Source organism: Amblyomma americanum, chromosome 6 (genome assembly GCF_052857255.1).
Source record: "Amblyomma americanum isolate KBUSLIRL-KWMA chromosome 6, ASM5285725v1, whole genome shotgun sequence".
Lineage (NCBI taxonomy): Eukaryota > Metazoa > Arthropoda > Arachnida > Ixodida > Ixodidae > Amblyomma > Amblyomma americanum.
Genome location: NC_135502.1, coordinates 100,409,841 through 100,416,535, shown reverse-complemented (window position 1 = coordinate 100,416,535; position 6,695 = coordinate 100,409,841).

Below are 6,695 nucleotides of genomic sequence, written 5' to 3'. Positions count from 1 at the left end.
GCAAAATGTATATAACGCATTTGATGTCAACAAGGCATATACACCATTTCTTTAAAGTTTATAGAATGATATCTCTGTATTTCCTTTAATTGAAGTCAAAGAGAACTTCCAAAAGGCTTGAAAGCCATGGCTTAAGAAGCCGTTATATAAACGAGTAGAATTTTTTTTTTTTTAATGTGCCACAACTTCGTGTGTAACCGCGATGCAACCGTTTTTTTTTTTAGTTCAGAAAATTTATAAAAAACTTAAAAGAAGATCCCAAGAAGACAGAAAGAGCCTACTATACAGAACTTTTCTTCAGTATGAACAGTATAAAATGACCGGAAAAAAGTTTGACATTAGATAAATGATATATTCAACAAATACAAGTGCAAAAATTCTGCAGAAATTGCTATATCTCATTTCTAGGCAAGAGGAAATGAACTAGTAAACACCCAGACCAGTCCTACATTTAGGTTGGTAAACCCCCATTGGATTAAGTTGTCTCAAGCACCTTCACGTGTGACCTCATTAAAATTTTACCTAATGCTATTGCGTTGCTGCTTGTGGTTCCACAAGAAGTAGCTCTTTATGTTGGTAAAATAAAGAACCATGCTTCCATAGGTCATGACGCGATTAAAGCTATACCGTTGAAGTATGTATATGCATCAATGTGCGGGATTCTAGCGTATATTACAAATGGTATGTTCACAAGTGGTTTGTTTCCGGATGAAGGAAAAATAGCTCGAGTCTACCTGGTATTTAAAGGAGGAAATAGAAATGAAGTCACGATTGATCGACCGATCTTCGTATTACCTGTGTTATCTAATGTATTCGAAGGAGCCAATAATAGCAGACTGCAAATTTTCCCAGCTTTCATAATTAGGTTAGCCCGTCCCAGTATGGCTTTTTAAGAAATAAATCGTCTGACCAAGCTGTACTCGCTTTAAAAAAATTATTACCAATATCAAATCCAGAGCATACTCTCGTGGTCTGTTCTTGGACCCCAAAAACCTTTGATTGCGTGCAGCACAAGATCATCTTGAGAAAATGAATGGCTGGGGAATACGTGGTATACCTCGGAACCTGCTGAGGAGTTGCTACAGCAACAGGTCAGAATACGACGTGAAATGCAATAATTTTGTTACATTAGCTTGTGTGTGCAGGATTATATTTTATGCATACGTTTGTTTTTAGCATACGCAAATTATATTTGTAACATACCTGGCTCAAAATATTTGGTCATGTATGCTAACCATACAAATAATTTTTTCACATCCTCAACAATGCCAGATTTAGAAACTATTTGAAATTATTGTCTTGTAATTTTGCATGCTTGGCTGCAGGCCGATATATTTAGCTTAAACTTGTCGAAAACCAGTTATATTATTTTTAGACCTATTAATTCCCCAATTCACTAAACGCTTGATGTAACGCATGCTATCAAAAAATACATGAGCGTACGACTCAGATGTTTCTTGGTGTCTGGTTCAGTTAATACTTATCTTGGAACAGAGAGAATTCAAAACATTCCACGGGTTTTTCCAAAACTGTTGTCTGTCTTTATAGGATCAGCGACCTGTTAACGGTTTTTTTAAAAGTGTCTGTGTATTACGGGCAATTTTTTCTAGACCCTATTATTGCGCACAGGTGTGGGGCACCACAATTTCCAGTAATTATCAACAGCTCCTGATTCTGCAAAAAAATGCAGCCCGAGCTATTGAGGGTTACCACGGCAAACCGGAAAACTTACTAATGTCAACTTTATACCCAAAGCATAATTTACTCAAAGCAAATACCTCTTGTTACTTCATATTGATAACAATAGACTGCTCTCCACCTTTCCCAACCACCCTCCTAGTGCATACTCCGTCGGGTAACACGGAAATCTGTTCATTAAAACCAGGACAAATTGCGGAAAAATAAAGCCTAATTATTCGATTCCAGCTGTTGTTATCATCCTATCACTAAGTTTTGTGTTTCATCTCTAAGAGTACATTTAAAACAGGCATAAAAAACTTTAAACACGCTGACCTGAAATAATCAATTTGTTGTTTTATCTTTAGGGAATGCACGTTTTTGTCACCTCAAGTTGATTTTTGCTTTTTAAGTATTTCTGTGACATGTTTATAGTTTGCTTCGAGCGTATTGTGCACTTTAAACTCACGCATGTGATTCTCTGCGGTTATCTAGTAGTATGTTCTACTTAAGACATTTGCTATAATGCCCTGTTAACGTTTGATTTCTGTGTTGCGCACTGCTGTTGTCTGTACTAGGGAACTATGACCTCGTCAGGCCTGAAAGCCTTTTGTCATATTTACCTCTCTCATTTGTGAAAGAGCAAAAAACTCAAGTCAAGTGAAACGAACACGAGAGGTTTTGTGGCCTATGGGTTGCGTACTTTCCTCAAAATCGAAAAGTTGAGGTTCAATTCCTCGACTCTTTGGAAGAAATTTTATGTTTATTTGATAGCACGCTGACGCCAAGTAGCATTTTTGCGACCACTGCTGCTGGTTGAAGCCGACGACGGATTTCGTTGCCGATGAAGCCGTATAATGCGTTCGCATAAAACTGTTAGGGATTCACGCATCTTGCGCAGTAAGTTTTGCGTTGCAGAGAAAAATTTTGTTCGCTAAAGCTCAGTGGTCGGTCTCTTTAACACCACAATTTTTCTCACGCGATTTTTTTGTTTTCTTCTGAGCCTGCTGTATATTCTAGGCATAGGGCACGGGCTTACAACTACTTCCAAAAAGCTGTCACAAATTGTTGCCCCTTTGAAAAGCTGTACATCTACATAGGGCAGGTACTGACCGCTTATCCGGATCATTAGAGGGAAATAGCTAGAAGGCTAAGAATGAGGGCGAGCACATACGGCAGGTGCTCTTAGATCATGAATGGCAGTTCACCAATATCTCTCAGGAAAAAAGTATAGAACAGCTGTATCTTACATGTACTCACCTATGGGGCAGAAATATCGAGGCTAACTAAAGAGTTCAGCTTAAGTTAAAGATACCGCAGCGAGCCATGCGAAGAAAAATGATAGATTTAACGTTAAGAGACCAGAAGCGGGCAGAGTGGGTGAGGGAACAAACGCGGGTTAGTGACATCTTATTCGAAATCAAGAGGAAGAAATGGGCTGGGGCAGGGCATGTGATGCGAAGGCAAGACAACCGCTGGTCCCTAAAGGAAACGGAGTGGATTCCAAGAGAAGGAAAGCGTAGCAGGGTAACAGAAAATTAGGTGGGCGAATGAGATTAAGAAGTTTGCGGGGATAGAGTTGCCACAGCTGGCAAAGGGCAGGGCTAATTGGAGAGACATGGGAGAGGCCTCTGCCCTGCAGTGGGCATAGTCAGGCTGCTGCTGCTGCTGCTGCTGCAACTGCTGCTGCTGCTGCTGATGATGATGACGACGATGTGAAGCTGTAGGAATCATTTGCATTTTATTTAGGTCAATCTCTGAATAACGACTGCAATTTAAAGGTTTTGGTCCTCAAGCATTATTATATATCTGCATTCATTTCTAACAAAGTTAAGCCTGCGAATTTTTCAGGAAGAAGCGCAGTGTAATAAGGAGGAAAGAATGCCTGAATCTTTAATGCTCCCTTCGAGGATTATTACCTCGCTATTCTCAGTGGAATTAATATAAACATGGTTTACAACAGTTAAGCAAACACGGACAGGACGGAGAGTAGACAAAACAGGCGCTGTCTCCCCTAACTCTTCGTTTGCTGCGCAGTCGTGAATCATGAATATAAGTCAACTCACCCTACTTTCTTGACTCACTACTGAAGTAATATATTCTGTGATGAGTCCTTTCAGAAAATGCTTAGCAAATAAATTCATGGCTCCAGCACGCCTTCTTTGAGCTGAGTTTGCAGGACCACTCCTATTACTACGGAAACAAAACTAGGGTAACAAAGTTAAGTATGTAAAATAAGACACACATCAACCCTTACTTTTGTTGCCAAAGCAGTACATGACGTAGAAACCAGAGTTGAAAGCTACTCTGTCAAAGATACAGATTTTTGTAAAAAGGCAAGAGCGTATATGCGTCCAGGATAATTCGCATCCTATTCAGATATCCGCCGGATGGACGTTGCGTTTGCTGTTAAAAAATTCAAAATCATACGGCAAGGATTAATAACCTGACATCCTGTGTTTGGTTTCCACACGACCGACCTTTTTCTCGGTGTAGGTGTAGGTGATAAGAGTTAGGGTTGCAGGCGCTTTGAAAGTTGCGAACGTTCAGCTGAAGGTGATCGGAGGCAAACGGTTCGAGTGTCACAAAAAAAAAAGACTACTCGCCCTCTTGCGGAAGGAAATAAAGGAAGACAACCCTAAACCTCCTACCTCAAGACTATCCATTCCAAAGCCACATGGGAGTCTAGCTCTCCGCTTGCCAGAGTGCCTGCCAGGCCTGCTGCACCGGATGATGGCGATCAACACCAGCCCGGCACTCCTGGACTAAGGTCCTTAACTTTGAGAACAAACGAAGAGAAAAAAAGGCTCATTGTTTTTATGTGTCTTTTGCATGTTTTCTATTCTGAAGAGCGAAGTTCGTTGGCGAATTCGGTGGACGGCTGCACTTGGTATAACACCTGTTCTCAGACCTACGTACACACTATAGCTGCAAGCTAGGGCTAATTTCATATGTGCATATGAAATAAGCAGTTGTTGCAAAAGGGTTGCAAGCCCCAAGGGTAGCGTTGGCCTGGCGGCCTGGGGCAAAGCTGGAAACATCCGAAGGTCCCGGCAAAGGATGAGTCGACTGGCAACAGAACAACTTGTTTATTCTGGCATCGCAAAAGAGCAGCCGGTCAGGGCGACCACGTTACTCGAAGGAAGAAATCGAAGTCTCCTCCTTGGCGTCCGGCGCAGCTGCATTTATACCCTCGGAGTCGAGGGCAAGAAGGAACGGCTTGGGATGAGTCGCACAAGACGGTGACGCGCGGACATGTACAGACGTGACGGGCGTGTCCGCCGGGCTGGCGCCGGTCAGACCTCCTCGCCTCCCAGTTGGGGAGCTCCTCTCCCCGGCTGCCGCGCTTTGACAAGCGTGGGCACCAACATGCACACACACACACACGCACACACGACGACACGTGGCATTGAAACCTGCCTGGACGCGCTTGGTTCTCTCAGCTATCGCTTAACAAGGCGGAATTAGCGTCGCGTGATTCACACATAAAAAGGTAATTTATTGCCGTAGTGGTCGAAAATAGGATCTACCGCTATGTACCAAAGTAAACCGTCTTAAGGGTAGACCTGTTACGCCGTTCGGCTGCTGACGCCCAGGACGGTAGATAGATTCACGGCAGCTCGACCATCTATTAATCTTTGCCGTGCGGTCACATCGCACAACACACGGCCGTGTGTCGTATGATGTAAGTCCTCGTTAGAGATCCCAGAGGGAAAAAATTGTTCACGGCACCCTTTACTAGGTTATATATCATAGCACACATTAAAATCCCACACACCTCTTCTTTGCCGTTCACTGTCCGTGAGTCGGCCTGTGAGATGCACCGGTTGTGTCCTCATTTGCACATGTGACCGCACAGTGTACTCACCGCGCCATAACGGAGAGGAAGCTGCTTCGCTCTGACGGATCCAGAACAATACTTTTCCGGCTGCGATAAGTACGTTCCTGTATTGCCATACAGATACTTCTGGATGCTGCTGCTCCTATGCCAAACCGTCGCTTTGTACAACATGGCATGGCATTGACGGCGCGTATTCAAACCCGCTCTAGAGGTTTGTAGCTCGGGTGTCGCGATATTGCTAGGTGAACTACTGTGTTGACCGGACGCCGACCTGGTGGGGGCGGTAGCGCCTTGTGCACACATCTGTGAAGCGAACGATACATGTCAACGCCCAGGTCAGAAGAGTCTCTAACAGTACCCTCTGATGCTTCGTGACAAAACTGGTGGACGCTCCGCTTGCCAGAGTGCCTGCCAGGCCTGCTGCACCGGATGATGGCGATCAACACCAGCCCGGCACTCCTAGACTAAGGTTCCTAACTTTGAGAACAAACGAAGAGAAAAAAAGGCTCATTGTTTTTATGTGTCTTTTGCATGTTTTCTATTCTGAAGAGCGAAGTTCGTTGGCGAATTCGGTGGACGGCTGCGGTTGGTATAACACCTGCTCTCAGACCTACGTACACACTATAGCTGCAAGCTAGGGCTAATTTCATATGTGCATATGAAATAAGCAGTGCTTTAACTACGCAGTTGGGTGAGCGGTGGAAAAGAAAGGAACGACGCCACCCTATATTTCTTCTTTCGCTTCCGACGGTTTGTTTCCTTACGGTGTTCACTTGTCCCAGAGCCGTCAGGCGTTTCAAGTCTGGAAAGCTTTTTACTCGTCACGCTTAGGTCAGCAGGCCTAGTTCGGCCCAAAGACGTGTCGTATGCCAAATCAAGCTTTACCCTGAGATCACCCGTACGTGTCGAAATGCCACCGAATCCAAATAGAAAAATTTGTGAGCCGCAATTTGGCCTGACGCTCCGAGCTGTCGAGCGAACACGATACAGGGGTAGTGAAGTGAAACCTAGTAAGCTGACTTCATTAATGAACTAAACAGAACTATCCCAAAAGAAAAGATACACACAGAGAACTCTATCTTACATGTATTTGTACGAGCCACTGCTTAGCGCTGCTTTGGTGTACCCACTGATAAATAAAATACCACAGCTTCGTAGTCGGTTAAAATAATACAAC